The 21,368-nt window shown below is 41.9% G+C and overlaps 1 long non-coding RNA gene across 1 annotated transcript; it reads right to left on the reverse strand.

The window, feature by feature from the left end:
• Window positions 1–2,605: 2,605 nt before the first annotated feature.
• LOC122464298 lies at window positions 2,606–15,696 on the reverse strand. Its single transcript, XR_006288238.1, has 3 exons — window positions 15,546–15,696; window positions 11,831–11,837; window positions 2,606–2,617 (listed from the first exon to the last, which is right to left on the reverse strand). It is a non-coding gene; the product is annotated as an uncharacterized LOC122464298 (long non-coding RNA).
• Between the last annotated feature and the right edge of the window lie 5,672 nt (window positions 15,697–21,368).

Raw genomic sequence — 21,368 nt, forward strand, 5'->3', positions numbered from 1 at the left:
CTGATTCTGTATTCCCTGCCTGTAAAGGTAAAATGCCTTTTAAATTAGTGGGATTGTTGCTTGAATTATAGCTCTGCAGGTGTGGACCATGATTTTAGTTATAGATAATTTATGCCATTACTCCAAATCAGGTAAACTGTAACTGACTATGAAAACTGCATAAAAAGTGATTTGTGCTTACTTTCCTGCACAGAGTGTCAGCCAGTAATGCTGTAATTAAAAGCATCATCCTTGAGGTGCACGATAAAAACTCAGAGATACTGCATGTACAATACCAAGTTATCTTTAAAGATTCAAGTTCCAGAACCATGCTTTAAGTTTAACAAATTCTGTGTGATGTTTCTGTATGCCAGGCCACTGTCTTCCAAACAGTCTAATACAAAAGAATTTTAGATGTGCCATGTGAACTAGTGCACTGTCCCCATTCTTTACCTTGCTACAGGTAATTGTTAATTAGTTCATCCTTATAGGTGTCTAAAGTCCTAGGAAAAAAAGAAAAGGAGGACTTGTGGCACCCTAGAGACGAACACATTTATCTGAGCATAAGCTTTCGTGAGCTACAGCTCACTTCATCGGATGCATGCAGTGGAAATGCTCAGATAAATTGGTTAGTCTCTAAGGTGCCACAAGTCCTCCTCTTCTTTTTGTGAATACAGACTAACACGGCTGCTACTCTGAAATAGAGTCCTAGAGATTCTTTGGGCCCTAGAAATAAAAAAATTTCACGGAATGGATGTGTTTGTTATCAGGCTTCCTTCCTTGATTTGGGTAAAAAATTAATCAATTCTTCGACTCTATGGCTTTATGCAAATGGAAACACTTTTGATGAGACGCATTCACCAAAGAAACGCTATGTCTATGCTACAGCCAATGTCGGCATAACTTATGTACTCATGGTATGAAAAAACCGCCCCCGTGAGCAACATTAGTTACACCAACCTAGCCAGTGCTTGTGTGCATGGTGTTATATTAGCAGGAGCATTTCTCCTGCCAATATAGCTTCTGCCGCTTCTGGAGGTGGTTTTATTATGCTGACAGGAGAGAGCTCTATGCCCATCAGCATAGAGCATTTTCATCAGAGGCACTGCAGTGGCACAGCTGTATTGATAGACATAGCCTAAGTGTCTCACAATTGGGTCCTCGGCACGAGAAGATTTACTCTTCAATTCCGGTGCACGTATACCATTTCTAAGGGTTAGTGGAATATTCACACTACAACTCTCCCATTTGGCTTAAGATTCAGTATGTTTGAAGTTCAGTCTGGGTTTGCAAAACCTTTGGGAACAGAGGCGGAGGCTAGTTAGAGAGTTAGGAATCTGGAAAACATCCAGCCAGGCACCCAGTAGAATGGGCAGGAAGTGGAAGGGGAAGGAGCCTCACATGCTCATTTTTTCCAAATAATCACACTCTACAATGGCAAGGTCATTAGTGTCTCTCTTTACTGACAAGCTGTACGTACAATATCTGTGAATGTAATATTACAAGGCTCCCATTCCAATTTATTAATATTTACTGCAGCTTGGTAACACTGGTAACTGGGTGTGACTGCAGCTCAAGCCAACATACCCAAGCTAGCAGGAGATTCACCAGAGGCAAGTCCTAGCAGTAATTACCCATAGTTCTAGGTGGGTTTGTACAATCCACACCAAAGCTCATGCTTACATGACTTCTCAGCTCCAGGACCAGAGCTAGAAAGATTAAAGTTAGACCACACCCAGGTATTTCGGGCTACTCATACCCTAACAAAACCCATCATGTACAGTGCTGTCACTCTAAGTATTCTGTGTATAGATCTACCAAACAAGTAGTAACCAGGAAAATTATTCATTACAAATATTTTTTGCAGCATTCAAGTGTGCTAGACTACTGTGGAGAACAAGTAACTAACAGTCTAAGGCTACATTCAGCTAAATATTTGTCCTGGGTCAGGGGCATTTTGAGGAAACCTAGGGCCCAGTTTTTAACTAACATTTTCTAATTTAAATGTCTACATTGAATTTGTGCTAGCTTTCTGCTTTCTAATGGATTTAATGCAAAATGGGGAGACATACAAGTTCAAAATGACTTTGGTCTGAGATGGAGTTTGAATGCCTGTGAAGCGAATTACTGCTTTTGTGTAAAGCCCTAAGTAGGATGGTGGTCAGATGGAAAAACCACTGAAAAAAAATAAGTCTTTAATAGGTGTGAAAGCATCATCAAAACACTTCTCATAAATAATGCATAATGATATATTTCAATACTGCTGGTATTTTAATCCCTGAATTTGTTCTGCATGTCCTTGTGTAGCAGAACTGAGTTTTCTCTGCTATATATAGGGCCACTTCAAAAAATGATGAACCAAAGGAGCATCTTTGGGAATGGAAAAAAGTTTCCCAAACACCAACGATTCACCAAATCAACTTGACATAAATAGCAAATTATTTCCTTTTAATAAGTGATAGATATTGCTATGTGCCTGGCTTTTTAATTCAAACATATAAAATAAAATAATTTAATGGTGCCAAAACTAGCATCCTAAGCTTAAGAGATGGTGATTAACAGTTTATGTAACGTGACCTCTAAAGATACAATTATGAATTGATAATGGATTGGTTAGTGAAAATAGGTGCACCATTGGCTTAGTAGGGGAATTTGGGCTCACTTATCACACAAATAGACAAAAGCTCCTAGAACAGGGATCGGCAACCTTTGACATGCAGCCCACCAGGGTAAGTCCCCTGGTGGGTTGGGCCAGTTTGTTTACCTGCTGCGTCCACAGATTCAGCCGATCGCAGCTCCCACTGGCTGCGGTTTGCTGCTCTGGGCTAATGGGGGCTGCAGGAAGCAGTGGCCAGCACATCCCTCAGCCCACACCACTTCCCACAGCCCCCATTGGCCTAGAGTAGCGAACCGCGATTGGCCGAACCTGCGGACGCAGCAGGTAAGCAAACCGGCCCAGCCCGCCAGGGGGCTTATTCTGGTGGGCTGGGTGCCAAAGGTTTCCAATCCCTGTCCTAGAATTTTGTTATAATTGTCAGGAGGCCAGCGTATACTATTTGCACCATCGAAGAGGCTCAGGCAGCCATGCACAAACCACTGTGTATCAAGCAATCTGTTATATTTGAGAAGCATTTTCTGTTCTACTAAGAATTTCCCATACTGAGCCATCTGAGCACCACACAAAGGGTCCTCTTCCCCTGTTCTTCTGGATTCCTGACCCCATCTCCATCCCCTTGCTTCCCATGGACAGCACGACTCCAGTAGGAGCTGTGCTACCAAGGTCTCCTCCAAACTTAGCCTGTCTCTGTAATCCTCCTCAGTGCGTAAGGGGCTCCACCTGAGGTGAGGAACTTGGTAAATTGCACTGATTTTTCCCTTCAGGTTTTGGGGGGAGGGCACGAATCCAGAGCATGTAGCAGAGAAGAGAACTATTCCCACACAGCCCTGTTTCCTCTAAATCCACAAATGTGGGATTCAACTGAGCCTTCACACTGGGGGTTCTTTGAGGTGGTGTTCTTTGCTTATGAGCTTCTTAATCCAAGACTGATGGAAACTGGGTCCTCTTAGCATGCCTATGCATTTCCCTCACTCACCTATCCATTCCAAAGAGTTGCAAAAGCCATACAGGAAACCCACAGAAATTTGGCATGCTCTGTGGATGCCTGGGCCTTGGATATGGATTTCTGGTGAACAGATGTTTTCACAGATTTTAAGGCCAGAAGGTGCCATTGTGATCATCTAGTCTGACCTCCTGTAGAACACAGGCCATAGAATGTCCTTGAATAAATTCCTGCTTCAGGTTCAATAGCTATAGTTAAACTAGAGCATATCTATGCTACAAATGACTAATGGGGCACAGGATTTTCACTTTCTAGGTTCTCCATGCACTCATCTAGAAGTGAGCAGTCAGCAGATCTCAAGGAGACAAAGATGTATCAAACAAGTGGTGGTTGTCCATACAATGTTTCTGCTCTATGAAGTCGATGTGAGTTGGGCCCCACAATGTGGAAGGGTACAACTCACGCATCAGAACCATAGACTATCAGGATTGGAAGGGACGTCAGGAGGTCATCTAGTCCAACCTCCTGCTCAAAGCAGGACCAATCCCCAACTAAATCATCCCAGTTAGGGCTTTGTCAAGCCTGACCTTAAAAACCTTTAAGGAAGGAGATATCACCACCTCCCTAGGTAACACATTCCAGTGCTTCACCACCCTCCTAGTGAAAAAGTTTTGCCTAATATCTAACCTAAACCTCCCCCACTGCCACTTGAGACCATTATTCCTTGTTCTATCATCTGCTACCCCTGAGAACAGTCTAGATCCATCCTCTTTGGAACCCCCTTTCAGGTAGTTGAAGGCTGCTGTCAAATCCCCCTCATTCTTCTCTTCTGCAGACTTTTGGTTCAACAAGGACAAGTGCAGAGTCCTGCACTTAGGACGTAAGAATCCAATGCACCGCTACAGACTAGGGACCGAATGGCTAGGCAGCAGTTCTGCAGAAAAGAACCTAGGGGTTACAGTGGACGAGAAGCTGGATATGAGTCAACAGTGTGCCCTTGTTGCCAAGAAGGCCAATGGCATTTTGGGATGTATAAGTAGGGGCATTGCCAGCAGATCGAGGGACGTGATTGTTCCCCTCTATTCGACACTTGTGAGGCCTCATCTGGAGTACTGTGTCCAGTTTTGGGCCCCACACTACAAGAAGGATGTGGAAAAATTGGAAAGAGTCCAGCGGAGGGCAACAAAAATGATTAGGGGACTGGAACGCATGAGTTATGAGGAGAGGCTGAGGGAACTGGGGATGTTTAGTCTGCGGAAGAGAAGAATGAGGGGGGATTTGATAGCTGCTTTCAACTACCTGAAAGGGGGTTCCAAAGAGGATGGCTCTAGACTGTTCTCAGTGGTAGCAGATGACAGAACAAAGAGCAATGGTCTCAAGTTGCAGTGGGGGAGATTTAGGTTGGATAGTAGGAAAAACTTTTTCACTAGGAGGGTGGTGAAACACTGGAATGCGTTACCTAGGGAGGTGGTGGAATCTCCTTCCTTAGAAGTTTTTAAGGTCAGGCTTGACAAAGCCCTGGCTGGGATGATTTAATTGGGGATTGGTCCTGCTTTGAGCAGGGGGTTGGACTAGATGACCTCCTGAGGTCCCTTCCAACCCTGATATTCTATGATTCTAAATAATCCCAATTCCCTCAGCCTCTCCTCATAAGTCATGTGCTCCAGCCCCCTAATCATTTTTGTTTCATAGATTCATAGATTCATAGATATTTAGGTCAGAAGGGACCATTATGATCATCTAGTCTGACCTCCTGCACAACGCAGGCCACAGAATTTCACCCACCACTCCCACAAAAAAACCTCACACCTATATCTGTGCTATTGAAGTCCTCAAATTGTAGTTTAAAGACCTCAAGGAGCAGAGAATCCTCCAGCAAGTGATCCGTGCCCCATGCTACAGAGGAAGGCGAAAAACCTCCAGGGCCTTCCAATCTGCCCTGGAGGAAAATTCCTTCCCGACCCCAAATATGGCGATCAGCTAAACCCTGAGCATATAGGCAAGATTCATCAGCCAGATACTACAGAAAATTCTTTCCCGGGTAACTTGGATCTTACCCCATCTAAAACCCATCACAGGCCATTGGGCCTATTTACCATGAATATTTAATTACCAAAGCCATGTTATCCCATCATACCATCTCCTCCATAAACTTATCGAGTTTAATCTTAAAGCAAGATAGATCTTTTGCCCCCACTACTTCCCTCGGAAGGCTATTCCAAAACTTCACTCCTCTGATGGTTAGAAACCTTCGTCTAATTTCTAATCTAAATTTCCTAGTGGCCAGTTTATATCCATTTGTTCTTGTGTCCACATTGGTACTGAGTTTAAATAATTCCTCTCCCTCTCTGGTATTTATCCCTCTGATATATTTATAGAGAGCAATCATATCTCCCCTCAACCTTCTTTTAGTTAGGCTAAACAAGCCAAGCTCCCTGAGTCTCTTTTCATAAGACAAGTTTTCCATTCCTCGGATCATCCTAGTAGCCCTTCTCTGTACCTGTTCCAGTTTGAATTCATCCTTCTTAAACATGGGAGACCAGAACTGCACACAGTACTCCAGGTGAGGTCTCACCAGTGCCTTATATAACGGTACTAAGACCTCCTTATCCCTACTGGAAATACCTCTCCTGATGCATCCCAAGATGACATTAGCTTTTTTCACAGCCATATCACATTGGCAGCTCATAGTCATCCTATGATCAACCAATACTCCAAGGTCCTTTTCCTCCTCCGTTACTTCTAGTTGATGCGTCCCTAGCTTATAACTAAAATTCTTGTTATTAATCCCTAAATGCATGACCTTACACTTCTCACTATTAAATTTCATCCTATTCCTATTACTCCAGTTTACAAGGTCATCCAGATCCTCCTGTAGGGTATCCCTATCCTTCTCTAAATTAGCAATACCTCCCAGCTTTGTATCATCTGCAAACTTTATTAGCACACTCCCACTTTTTGTGCCCAGGTCAGTAATAAAAAGATTAAATAAGATTGGTCCCAAAACCGATCCCTGAGGAACTCCACTGGTAACCTCCCTCCAACTTGACAGTTCACCTTTCAGTAGGACCCGTTGTAGTCTCCCCTTTAACCAATTCCCTATCCACCTTTCAATTTTCCTATTGATGCCCATCTTATCCAATTTAACTAATAATTCCCCATGTGGCACCGTATCAAACGCCTTACTAAAATCTAAGTAAATTAGATCCACTGCATTTCCTTTATCTAAAAAATCTGTTACTTTCTCAAAGAAGGAGATCAGGTTGGTTTGGCACGATCTACCTTTTGTAAAACCATGTTGTATTTTGTCCCATTTACCATTGACTTCAATGTCCTTAACTACCTTCTCCTTCAAAATTTTTTCCAAGACCTTGCATACTACAGATGTCAAACTAACAGGCCTATAATTACTTGGATCACTTTTTTTCCCTTTCTTAAAAATAGGAACTATGTTAGCAATTCTCCAATCATACGGTACAACCCCTGAGTTTACAGATTCATTAAAAATTCTTGCTAACGGGCTTGCAATTTCTTGTGCCAATTCCTTTAATATTCTTGGATGAAGATTATCTGGGCCCCCCGATTTAGTCCCATTAAGCTGTTTGAGTTTCGCTTCTACCTCAGATATGGTGATGTCTACCTCCATATCCTCATTCCCATTTATCATGCTACCATTATCCCTAAGATCCTCTTTAGTCTTATTAAAGACTGAGGCAAAGTATTTGTTTAGATATTGGGCCATGCCTAGATTATCCTTGACCTCCACTCCATCCTCAGTTTTTAGCGGTCCCACTTCCTCTTTCTTTGTTTTCTTCCTATTTATATGACTATAGAACCTTTTACTATTGGTTTTAATTCCCTTTGCAAGGTCCAACTCTACTTGACTTTTAGCCTGTCTCACTTTATCCCTACATATTCTGACCTCAATAAGGTAGCTTGCCTTACTGATCCCTCCCTTCTTCCACTCCCTATATGCTTTCTGCTTTTTCTTAATTACCTCTCTAAGATGCTTGCTCATCCAGCTAGGTCTACAACTCCTGCCTATGAATTTTTTCCCCTTTCTTGGGATGCAGGCTTCCGATAGCTTCTGCAGCTTTAATTTAAAATAATCCCAGGCCTGCTCTACCTTTAAACCCATAAATTCTTCAGTCCAATCCACTTCCCTAACTAATTTCCTTAATTTTTGAAAGTCAGCCCTTTTGAAATCAAAAACCCTAGTCGCAGATTTATTTTTGTTAATCCTTCCATTCAGTTTGAACTGAATTAGCTCATGATCACTTGAGCCAAGATTATCCCCTACAACCATTTCCTCTATGAGGTCCTCATTACTCACCAAGACCAAATCTAAAATGGCATCCCCTCTAGTCGGTTCAGCAACTACTTGCTGAAGGAATCCATCAGCTATCGCATCTAGGAAAATCTGAGCCCTATTATTATTACTAGCACTCGTCCTCCAGTCTATATCCGGGAAGTTAAAGTCTCCCATGATCACACAGTTTCCATTAGTATTTACTTTATTAAAAACATTAAAAAGGGCTCTATCCATATCCAAATTAGATCCCGGCGGTCTATAGCACACCCCAAGCACTATCCCAGGGGAGGCTCTAATAGTTTTCTTCCCCAATTTAATTTTTGCCCAGACAGACTCAGTCATACCCATTTCATCGCTTCTTATTTCTTTACATTCTATCTTATCATTGATATACAGTGCTACTCCACCACCTTTACCTTTATTTCGGTCTTTCCTAAACAGCACATACCCTTCAATACCTGTAGCCCAGTCATGACTACTATTCCACCAGGTCTCTGTTATACCTATGATATCTGGTTTCACTTCCTGCACCAGTAACTCTAGTTCCTCCATTTTGTTACCTAGGCTCCTTGCATTAGTGTACAAACATCTTAATTTTTGCTGTTTAGCCTCACTCACATTCTGTACCCTATTAGGCACGGTTATTTTACTACCAGTATAACCTATTAGACTTGTATCTACACTGCCCTTCCTCCTACCTACAGCTGTATCCACTCTTACTTCATTTTCTTTCCACTCTATGCTGAATTCTGGCGTGGAGATTACCTGGACATCTCCCAACCATCTCCCCCAATTTCCTAGTTTAAAGCTCTCTTAATCAGTTGTGCCAGCTTCCATCCTAGAAGTCTATTTCCTTCCCTACTCAGATGAAGTCCATCCTGAGAGAACTGTCCTCTATCCATGAATGCCTCCCAATGGCCATACATCCCAAAGCCCTCCTTATAGCACCACTGCCTAAGCCATCTATTGATAGTCATAATCTTGTCACACCTTTGTTGCCCTTCTCTAGGAACAGGCAGAATCCCACTAAAGATCACCTGAGCCTCAATTTCCTTAAGTGTCCTCCCCAGCCTAGCATAGTCTCCCTTAATACTTTCCAGCGAGAATCTAGCCGTATCATTTGTTCCCACATGAAGGATAATTAGGGGATTCTTTCCCGCTCCCTTTAGAATCCTTTTCAACCTCAGGTCTACATCCCGTATCTTAGCACCCGGAAGACAGCACACCCTCCTATTTTCTGGATCAGCTCTGGTTACAGGCCTATCTATTCTTCTCAGTAAAGAGTCCCCAATCACATAGACCTGCCTTTTCCTAGTGATGGTGCTATTCTCCAGTCTATCCCCTGTTCCCTCTGGCTGCAAGTTCTTTCCATTCCCATTCTCCCTTGTAATCCTTTTTAACCCATCCTGTATCCTCCTGGGGCTCATATTTGGTGTAATCTCCATTAACTCTTCCCCTTTTCCTATAGGACTAACCTCTCTTCTCTTCTTCCTTGCCCTGTCACCCTCAGTGACTACCTGCTGAGCCCCTTCTTCATTTTCCAACTCTGCAAACCTATTCTTAAGCTCTATTTCTCCTTCACTAGCCCGCCTTTTCCTCTGCCTAGTTCTTTTAGTCACATGCTTCCACTGACCACTTTCCTCACCCAGTCTCCCCTCAGAATTCCCTAGTCCTGCTTCCATCTGCAAGTCTGAGCTTTTCCCTTCAGATACCTCATGTCTTTGCTCCATAATCTGCTCAAACCCCTTCCTAAACTCTACCAGACTTTCCACCTGCATCTCCAAACCTCGGATCTTTTCCTCCATCAGCTCTATCAGACGGCACTTCATGCAGACAAAACTCTTACCAGGTGCCCCCTCCAGGATCATGTACATACCACAGCTTCCACATCCAGTCATCTTCATTGTGTCATCTGCTACATGGGTCACTCCCACTGCCACCTCTGTATCTGTCATATCCTTTCCACCTAAATCCTGTTAATCTGGGAAACACAAACCACACCAAAACACCACCACCCACAGCAAAACCAAACCCCACACGAGCACCACAAGACAAACTCCCCTGTTTACAGCTCTGTTTGCTAGCTCCTGTGCCGCTGCAGCTGTCTGTGCCGCTGCCTGACTGGCTGCTACCTTTATAGGACCCCTAGTCAGTGAAGCCCCGCCCCCTAATCAGGGCTCAGCTTCTCTCCCAGCACAAAGCCCCTACAAGCCTCTACACATACAAATACTACCAATACAAAACCAAGCACACACAAATACCTTCTCCCTCCCCTGGACTCTTTCCAGTTTTTCCACATCTTTCTTGTAGTGTGGGTCCCAAAACTGGACACAGTACTCCAGATGAAGCCTCACCAATGCCAAATAGAGGGGAATGATCACATCCCTCGATCTGCTGGCAATACTCCTACTTATAAAACCCAAAATTAGCCTTCTTGGCACCAAGGGGACACTGTTGACTCATATCCAGCCTTGTCTGCAGAATTGCTGCCTAAGCACTCGGTCCCTAGTCTGTAGCAGTGCATGGGATTCTTCCATCCTAAGTGCAGGGCTCTGCACTTGTCCTTGTTGAACCTCATCAGATTTCTTTTGGCCCAATATTCTAATTTGTCTAGAATGAAGTCATTCTTTCCCCCAACAACAATGGCCACAAGTGACAAACATTACCCTGAAGAAAACCCTTTTTATACTGGAAAGGAAAGAGATTTCCTCTGGTGTGAGGACTTTACAGCTCTCTCCAATTACCTTACAAAATTAATGTTTTGTAACCTTTAAAAACAGATTAACTAATGGTGAAAATACTACTGTGCAGCTGGATGAAGAAGAAGGCACATGAGATTGGCTGGGTGAGAAAGGGGGAACCTGGCGATGGGGGAAGGAAGAAAAAAAGTGATTGAAGGCACTGTGGAGGGAGTGGAAAAGAAATGGAAGGAAAGAGACTTGAGAGCACCAGCAAAAAAGCAGATGAGATAGGAAGGTCCAGGGAAGAGGATGTGGAATAACAAGGCGAGCACAGAGGCTAAAAGAGTATGGTGGGATGGATGGAAAGAATTGAACAGGGGAGAAAAAAAGAGGGGACAGACCACAGAAGAGTGTCAAGGGTAAGTGGGCTAGGCAGAAAATATGAAGGAGAAAATAAAGTATGGAGCTGGGTGAGGAGAAGAAATGAAATGCTGTCTCTCCCCACCCCACCCAAAAGAAAAAAAAAGACAGAGAAATGTATTCAGAAACAATTGGCACTGAGATAGGACAGAATTCATAACACTGAAAAGGGTTGGAGAATAAAAAAAGACAAACAAAAGTGATTCCTACTTCAGTGCCCGAATTTTATTTTTATTTTTCCCACTTCTCCATAAAAATTTTGTGCACACATTACAAATGGCAGAATATGGTTGCTGTGAAGATTTATTGGAGGCCATACATCTTGTTGTTATTGGACATGTATTTATAAAAATCACCTGTCAAATGGCTTTGAATCTCATCAGGAAAGTATCTCCTCTCTTTCCTGACAGTTGGAGGTTGTGAGGATACAGTCCCCAAGACTTATTTTTAAAAAAATGCTCTGGACCCCCTTTTCTTTGTGGCAGCAGGTTCCCACCCATTGGAATCACTCTGCACTACATGCCTGAGGAGCAGATACAGCTCATAACTGCTCCTATTCTGCTTTGATCCCATTATCCTCATGATTGGTGGTTTTAATGCAGTCATTTAGCATAGTGATAAAGGGCTGCCAGGACTCTTACTACCGCATAGAAGAAGACCAAGATTTGGAGGACAGTAAAGCAAAACAAGTCTGAAGTTTATAGCTTTATCTGTGGTGTTATATAGACACACATTTTGGGAAATTTTAACATCTGGGGAAATCCAGTCCCCCCATCCTTGCGTAATTCAGAAACTGCTGGACTGATTTTGCTTAACTTGCTTGTGTGTGAAGGATTTTAAAGTATGACTGTGGTATGGAGAGTGATTAAGGAATCCACAACAGACCTTGGAAACAGTTCTAACAGTTAACTACCCTCACGGTTGAAAGTTGTGCCTTGATTCAAAGCTAGACTAAATCAGATTAAACATCCAGCCATATGATCTTGTTATACTTTTGTCTCATACTCTGAAGAGCCTATTATTATTGAACTTCTGTTCCCCATGTGATCAAGTCACACTCATCCTTCTCTTTGATAAATAGATTAAGCTCCTTGAGTCTATCATTATAAGGTGTTTAACCCTTTAATTCTTGTGGCTCTTCTCTGGACCCTCTCCAATTTTTCAACCTCCTTCTAGAAGTGGGGAAACCAGAACTGGACAAAACATTCTAGTAGCAGTTGCATCAGTGACAGATACAGAGGTAATGTAACCTCTTTATTCCTACTCAACATTTCTCTGTTTATATATCCAAGGATCATATTACACTTTTAGCCACACTGTCACACTGGGAACTTGTGTTAAGCTGATTATCCAGCCGGACCTCCAAGTCTTTTTCAGAGACACTCTTCCCATCCTGTAAGAATGGCCTCTATTCTTTGTTCCTAAATGTATACATTTACATTTGGCCATACTTGTTTCCTTGCCCCCAGATTACCAAGTGATTCAGATCACTCTGTATCAGTGACCTGTCATCTTAATTATTTACCATTCCCCCACTCTGTCTGTCATCTGCAAAATTTATCAGTGATAATTTTATATTTTCTTCCAGGTCATTGATAAAGAATGTTAAACAGTATAGGGCCAAGAACCAGGCCTGGTGAGAGGTCACTAGAAACATACCCTCTTCATGATGATTCCTTGTTTACAATTACATTTTGTGTAATATATCAGTTAGTCAGTTTTAAGTCCACTTAATGTAAGGATATGTCTACACTACAGCTTATTTCAAAATAACTTATGTTGCTCATGGGGGTGAGCGACATAAGTTACACTGACATAAGTGTCAGAGTGGACAGCACTATGTTGGTGGGAGAGCTTCTGGAGTAGTTAATAAATATTCTCACATGCTTCTAAAATCAGAATAATCTATTAAACTGGGGGACTGCTTGAGATGTTTAGAACCTCATGCCAGAATAGATGGATGACATACAATGCCTATTCTAGAATTTATGTCTAGAGTAGGGGTTCCCAAACTTGGTTCGTGGCTTGTCCAGGGTAAGCCCCTGGCGGGCTGCAAGAGGCTTTGTTTACCTGAGTGTCCGCAAGTATGGCCACTCGCAGCTCCCAGTGGCTGTGGTTTGCTGTTCCCGGCTAATGGGAGCTGCAGGAAGCTGTGGCCTGGCTTGCACCGCTTCCCAAAGTTCCCATTGGCCGGGAACGGCGAACTGTGGCCATTGCAAGCTATGAGCGGCCATACCTGCGGACTCTCAGGTAAACAAAGCATCTCGCGGCCTTCCAGGGGCTTACCCTGAACAAGCCGCGAACCAAATTTTGAAACCCCTGGTCTAGAGAATATAAAGAAAATATCAATGTAGGCTTTTTTCCCCACTTTCTTCTGAGCTGTACATTCAAACATAGTTAGAAACATGAGCTTTACCAGACTGAGAATTACAGCTGACTCTGATAACTTCAGTTCCAATTTATTTTTCTTATGTTATTTCTCTTCTACAAATAAGCAATATTCATTCAGAGATATCCTTTAAGTATGTTCTTCTGATCTTTATTAGATGAGATTTAAATCCTTAAAATTCTTGACCAATGCACAGGCAAAAACTGGCTTAATCGAAAATTGTAGCAGTGAATTAGGAGGAAAAAAGCTTCAGTGACAAGCAATACTTTGCAATGAGCCATTGAGTGAAAGCTCTGAGCCATGCAGAGTACAAAATCTGTGGTTAAGGTTGATTAGGCTTCAGATTGTAAAATGCCCTTATAGTGTCAATAAATCAAGACAAAATTTCACACAAGAGAGTGACTAATAATATTTTGTTGTCGCATTAAAGTGCAAAGATGTCTGAAAGCATAGCCACAAGGTTGAGATTTTAATTAGTTATTAAGGTGCTCAAATTAATGTAAATTATGTTTGCCCTTTCCAGCTAGACAATTAGGATTGGGAACAACATTAGCATTTTCATTAAATTTTGAACAAACAATAATCTGGCAAGCTTTCTTTAGGAACCTGAACAGAAAACAGACCAGAGTTATCAATGAAGGGGAGGAAAAAGGTGAACCTGAAGTTTAGGATTCCCATTTGTATTCTACTACTCCAGCACTAAATGGAAATTCACAGTATAACAGTAATAGCATGGAACACTTCTTAGAGTTTACCTCAAGGGATTTGGGTGATTACAATAATTCAGAAATGAGGAAGGGGAAAAAAAGCAACAACAGGTAAGTAGTTCTCACCAGTCTTCATAAACTGGTGTATAAATTAGTGTATAAGTGTGCTATAATTGTCATTAAATATGACTCGGCCTGTGGCCGAATATAGAAAAGGTTGCTCAGTGTAAAACAGTGGGTTCATTCTCATGTACATTTCAAGAAGTCAGAATCATGGAACACTTATGCAATATGTTTTCTGTTTAATGTACATAAAAACAAAATTGGATTTTCATATGAAAAGTTGAAAGCACCTTGCAAAAAATAGTTCACAGTACCCTAACAAGTTAAAGAGGTTATGTTTGGCACTGACTTACAACCTGTACAACCCCACCAAAGTCAATGAATAAATGCAGGCAAAAAAGGTTAAGTAACTTGTCCAAAGTCACCCACAGAGTGAATTTTGTTAAATCTTGTGTATATATATATAAACATATGTGTGTGTGTATATATGTACACAGTAAGTGGGTGGAAGTGATAAACTGGATAGGTACATGCTTTGGCATTTCCACTTACCTATGACTACTCACTAACTCATTTCCTGATGACTTCTTATAATAGTCCAATCTCCTGAGCAGTTTCTAACACGTTGTGGGGAAGAGGGCAGGAGAAGGGGGAAATGAATAAACTTGGCAAGGAATTTCTTCTACCACGTCCTCCACCAAAATCCCATCCCGATGCAAAGTCTAGAATATGCAAGGTTCAATCCTGTGCCACTGACAGGTTTTTCTACACGTAAAAATACAATTTTAAAGTCTGTTTATCTCTCTGCCTTTGCAGTGCTCTAAAATGTAGTTTTATACTAGCGGGAAAGGAGAGTCCCCATTTCCCAAAGAGACACATGGTATTTACTTCTAATCCTTGAAAGGTTTCTCTTATCTCAGACCATAATATTGCATGTACAGAAAAGTTAGTCACTCAGAGGTTTTGATGACTCCATCTGAGACCTGCACAGCCCACATTCATGGCAAGTGGAAGGATACAAGAAATAATCCCTCTAAAACTCTTAATTCCAAAGCATTCCTACTAATCCTTTCTGTAACGTGGCATAAAAGTTCATGAAATGGCACAAAGACTTTATTTCCAGTCAGTTGGAATGATCTGCATTACTTACTAGTAAAACCAAGAGTGAGTTAGGTGAGCAATACAAACTGATTAGAAAGGACTAGAAAACATTCTTGAGTGATAGACTCAAGAAGCTCAATCTATTTAGTTTAACAAAGAGAAGATTAAGGGGTGACTTGATTACAGTCTACAAGTACCTACTTGTGGAAACAAATATTTGATAATGGGATCTTCAATCTAGCCAAGAAAGGTATAATATGACCCAATGGCTGAACACTGAAGCTGAACAAATTCAGCATGGAAAAAAGGCATATATTTTTAACCATGATGGACAATTTACCAAAGATCATGGTGCATTCTCCCCCACTGGAAATTTTTAAGTCAAGATGGATTTTTTTCTAAAAGGTATGTTTTAGGAATTATTTGGGGGAAGTTCTATGGCTTCTGTTATACAAGTACGTCATACTAGATGATCAGAATGGTCTCTTTTGCCTTTGGAATCTATGAATCTATTATACTGAAAGCAATTATACATCCCATATATAAATACTTATACACACACACACAGTGTATTTCATTTTTTAAAATGCTAATTCTGAGCCACATCAAGAAAATTACAAAACAAAACCCTACATTTCCTGTATAGATTCATGTTTGAGGCTAAGCAAGTTTTTATAGGTGCAAGTAATTTTTAACAATAATTTTAAACAAGTGTTAAAATCTGCTTTTCACCCCCCCCCCCCAATTTGGAATCCTCACACTGAAAATGGGAGGAACCATTTGTATCCAAGTCAGAATCAATAGTTACTCCTTCAAAGTAATACAGAAGACTAAAGAAATCTATGCAGAATGAAGGGAAATGCCCACTTCATAGATTAGCGTACTGAAAGTAATGTTGTGCATATTTAGCAAGGTTGAAAATGGCACAGAATATGTAAAAATAAATGTGACTGTACAACAAAATTAATTTACTATAATTCTTCTGTATGAGTTTGTCTACATAAATCAAATTGTCTTTGACTCATCGTCCTCTGACATTTAATGAAAGCTCTGGCAATGTGCATGAAGGCAATATAAATAAATACATACTTCATCTGTACTGGCCTTCCAGATCTAAAAATGATTGTTGGGAGAAATGCACACAAATGTTTTGCTAAATGGTAAATATTACCGGTTTAAAAGCTTAACCCAATACTCTTGGGGTTAAATAGTTTCCACAATAAGGACCTGGTATCAACTGGAAACTTCTAGCTCTGTGGAATTCCTCCTGGTCCACTTCACTCTGCTATCCGCAGCCTGCCCATCCTCATCTATCCCCAGCTGTGTAGAATGTTACCATGACCTCTTGCTCCTGGTGGTTACAAACCATACAACCTCCTCTGACTTCCTCTCTCTCTCTGACTCCTGGGTGGCCAGCTCTTTTTTCCCTTGAATCTGGGGTACTGATGTTTGCTGAACCTGTCTGTCTAGGAACTCCTTAACATCTCGGAATCTCAATTGCCCCTCCAATACAAGGACCTCCTCCCGCAGTCATCAACTTGCACTTCATACACAGGAAGTCCCTTCTGGCTTCAGGCAGGAAAGAAAACACAGCACTTCTATTGCACATCACCACCATCTCATGGCCTTTACCAAGGCACTGATCAATTCTCCAAGGGTCACCAACAACGGTTTACCAAGGCACTAACAAACAGAACTCTCTCAGATGCATACTCAGGAGTGCATGGGCCAACTATGCAGCCAGGACACAGAGAGCAAAACAACAAACAACCCACAGATAGACCAAGAAAACCAGTCACAAAGTCCCATACCAACAAGTGCAGAGTCCAGAGCAATACATTCTGAAACTCTCCTGTTAGCTGCCTCTGTTCATGGCTCTCATGTCAGACTAGATTATCACAATAAATCCATCTGGCCTTGGAATCAATGAATCCATAGTAGTTTGTGGGCAATTTAAGAAAATCTTGGGGTGGGAAAGACTGGAAGAAGAAGAAAATTCAGCTTAAAAAGTGTATATATACTTATTCTTTATGGAGCACTGTGGCAGGACCTCAGAAACTGCATAGGAACCTTTTGACTGACTCAGTTAGTAGGCATTTCAAACCTAATTTCTAAGGATGAGGCTTGTCAAGGTTCCTTCCCCACTCTGAACTCTAGGGTACAGATGTGGGGACCTGCATGAAAGACCCCCTAAGCTTATTCTTACCAGTTTAGGTTAAAAACTTCCCCAAGGCACAAAGTCTTTGCCCTTGGATTAGGTAAAACGCTGCCACCACCAAGTGTTTTAGGCAAAGAACAGGGAAAGGACCACTTGGAGTTCCTATTTCCCCAAAATATCCCCCCAAGCCCTTACGCCCCCTTTCCTGGGGAGGCTTGAGAATAATATCCTCACCAATTGATTCAGGTGAACACAGACCCAAACCCTCGGATCTTAAAAACAATGACAAATCAATCAGGTTCTTAAAAGAATAATTTTATTTAAAGAAAAGGTAAAAGAATCACCTCTGTAAAATCAGGATAGTAAATACTTTACAGGGTAATCAGATTCAAAACATAGAGAATCCCTCTAGGCAAAACCTTAAGTTACAAAAAGACAGACAAACAGGAATACACATTCCCTCCAGCACAGCGAATTTACAAGCCAAAACAAAGAAAAACCTAATGCATTTTCTAGCTAGATTACTTACTAACTTTACAGGAGTTGAAGGGCTTGCATCCTTGATCTGTTCCCGGCAAAGGTATCACACAGACAGACAAAAGCCTTTCCCCCCCCCCCCCCGATTTGAAAATATCTTGTCCCCTCATTGGTCATTTTGGGTCAGGTGCCAGCAAGGTTACCTTAGCTTGTTAACCCTTTACAGGTGAAAGGATTTTGCCTCTGGCCAGGAGGGATTTTATAGCACTGTATACAGAAAGGTGGTTATCCTTCCCTTTATATTTATGACAAGGCAACTGAGTAAATTCAGCTGACTCATGGGGAGAGGGGGCGGGAGATGCACCTTGTCAGGTCCACTACCTATCCAAGCTATTTTATTGGCAGTAGTATGTATTTTATTGCTGTAGTAGCTTACCACCACACAGGGGGTGTAATCCTTTTTTTAAAAGGTACTCTCTTTCTTTTCAAAGGGCAGTATAAAATGCTTGATTAGAATTGTTTTCACTTTAGAAACAGATACCTATTTTGGGAAAGCTAAATCAAAGAAAGAAATCTGGCAGTTAGCTGTAAACATAGCCAAGGCAGTGATTACCCTCCTCTTCTCATAGTAAGTGACTTCCATAGCCTAAGTTTATCTCCTGCAAAAGTTGTCATTATGCTTACAAGCCTCCCCATTTTGGACATGTGAGTGTCCATTGTTCATTTCATATCATTGGCATGGTGGGAGAAGCAGTTGCTTGGGTAGAAAGTAATGCTTAATGCTGTAATGAAGGAGGTGCCAAGGCTTGAGCTGGGTGGCCAGAGAGTGGCGGCTGCTGGCCTAGAACCCAGCTCTGAAGACAATTCCACCGCCAGCAACAGCACAGAAGTAAGGGTGGCTTGGTATTGTGTACTGCCAACCTTACTTCTGCACTTCTGCTGGCTGTGGCACTGCCTTCAGAGCTAGGCAGCCAGAGAGCAGCAGCTGCTGGCCGGGACCACAGAGATACTGGGGCTATGAACTTCCATGCCTACAGGTGCCGGGACTCAGCCCCACACAAATTAAGCACTGATAGAAAGGGTTTTGAACAGCAGGACAGAGATCTTGACCTGTACTCTACTGCATGGGGAGCCAGTGCAGATGGAAGAGACACGTGGTGTTGTCCTCAGTGACCTGTGCTGCTTAGATGAGCTGACGCATTTCATATTAGATGGTACTTTTTTAGGACACATGACTTCATTCTTTGATAGGAGTTAAACTAAATAAGTCTTTGGGTCCCTGTGGCTGGGCTTGTGTCTAATAGGATGGGGCACAGTCTTCTGGCCAGTTGCAGATAGTTATGGGCATTTTTGGGGTACTGTGGGCATTTGGGGACGCAGCAGCAGTAAGAACTCTAGAATGTCCCAAGGCTGTGGACCCGCACCTATATTGTTAATGATGCCCCCTATAGAAGATGAATACAGAGGTGGCACATTTTCTTCCCACTAGCAACCCCTCTGGATGCCTGGGTTCAGAATTAGACTTCTGCTTTATCTCCATGTGCTACATTTGGCTAGGCATTGAGACAGCTGGGAGATGGTGCTGATGCATTTGATGTAGGGGATGTAGAGCTGGGAATTATCAGAATGATGCCCACGCTTCTTATTCTAGATCAAATGAGACACACAGGCTGAAGGAGAAGGCTGAGCGTTCTGGGAGTCTACCAGCAAGTTCTGGAGATGGAAGCAACATCTCAGTTTGGTCTGCAAGAAAAGACATGAACTGTTTCAGGGCATTTCCCATTCTCTTCTAACCTCTTGGAGTGGCGGGGCGGGGGAGGACGGGACAAGGAGGTGGTTTTCAGTAGTAAAAAATGCTTTTGAGGAATCAAGCAGAATGAGTATGGGTGTACTTCTTTTTGTGGGCGGGAAACCATCTAACAGAGGCTGAACTGCTGTCTGAAGCACTACTGGTCAGGATTCAAGATATTGTCAACCTTTATGTGTCATTGGAGATAGTTTTGCTATCTTATTAATTAGATCATTAGAAAAAGGGAAGCTAGATTTTGGTCATAGAAATGTATTGAGTGCCGAATAATGGTCTCTTTAGTATTGGTTAGACTATTGCATGTTACATTCTATTCTGGTTTGGCTTATTACTACAATTATTAGCCCAGCATCTGTGTTCATTTTCAGAGGTGTATTAAATACAGTGACCCATCTTACCACACATAGTTCATTTTTCCCCATAGGTGGTAAGGTAAGGAAGTGGGGAGGGGATAAAATGCACTTTTTTAGTGAAGTCTAGTTCATAGAAACATGCTTTGAACCTGGGACACAAAATGGTGAGGTCCGAAGTAATTCTTAGTTCCTGGTAAAAATGAATTCAAAATTCTTTGACCAATCTCCAAGAATTCTCTGCCCTTTTAGCTTTGTCCTTGTGATGGAAAACTCATTTGTGCTGGTTTTTCTTAAGAGCAGACTTGACAACTGTGGTAATCATCCATAACATGAAGTGATCTTGAATATCCTTGACCTTGACTGTTAAAAGCATTTTACGTGGCATAATATTCTATGGAGAGCCAGAGTAGAGAGCAGAAGATAGGTTTGACATTCTTCAGGTAACACATGAGTGAGGAAGTGTGCTTCTATGTTCTGTACTGGTTGTAGTTTGTTTAGGGCATGAAGGACAGATAGTGCTGTGTGTCATCTGCATATTGTTTTGACACTTGAGCCTTTGAAGTCTCATCATTTTTATTGATTGGGTATTGACTATCTGTTTAATAAAGACCCCAGATGATCTCGGCTCTTTCACCGGCCAGAAAGGGCAAGAATCAGTCACGGATTGCAGCCCTGATTGTCATCAGCACTTCCATGCCTACTGCTTGTGCAACAGAGACACAATCTTTTAAGAAGAGCAATTTATATTTTAACCCCAAGAAACTTTTCGAGATGCAAATGACCCTCTCCATTAAGACAATTTTCTGCTATAAAAGGTGGTAAGTTATGAGGTTGAGCAGAGAAAGCTGGAATTCATAAAACAATTTACATAGTCCAGAAAAGGTCTTCAGAGTGTGACTTTGCTCCTGTACAACACAGAAGGATCTCATCTAAGCAACGAAGGAATGCTTACCTGCTCCCAAGCACCTGTTTGTATTAACCTACTCTCTTATGGGGTTCTTCTCTCCACAATGCACAAAACAGGCTTTACTTTAGCTAGAACCCTTTAAAAAGTCACTTCTCCCTTTGAGATTGTGGGCATACAATACAGGCAGATCTAGTTTGCAAACTTGAACTAATCTCTGCATCGTAGTCTGTATTCTTTCACATTCCTGTTTGCCCAAAGCCTTACAGCTAATTCTAACCTGGAATTCAGGTGTCAAGAAGCAATTGATCATTAAGTGATGCTAGCTTTCAGAATTTTGACTTGTCCCTTAACATCATTTATGAAACAGATGTTCTTGTGGAATGCACAATATGAGAATGCAGGTCTTAAAGTGTCTTGCTCATTTTTAGAAAATGTATAGGCAAGTTAGAAAAAT

Source organism: Chelonia mydas, chromosome 2 (genome assembly GCF_015237465.2).
Source record: "Chelonia mydas isolate rCheMyd1 chromosome 2, rCheMyd1.pri.v2, whole genome shotgun sequence".
Taxonomy (NCBI): domain Eukaryota; kingdom Metazoa; phylum Chordata; order Testudines; family Cheloniidae; genus Chelonia; species Chelonia mydas.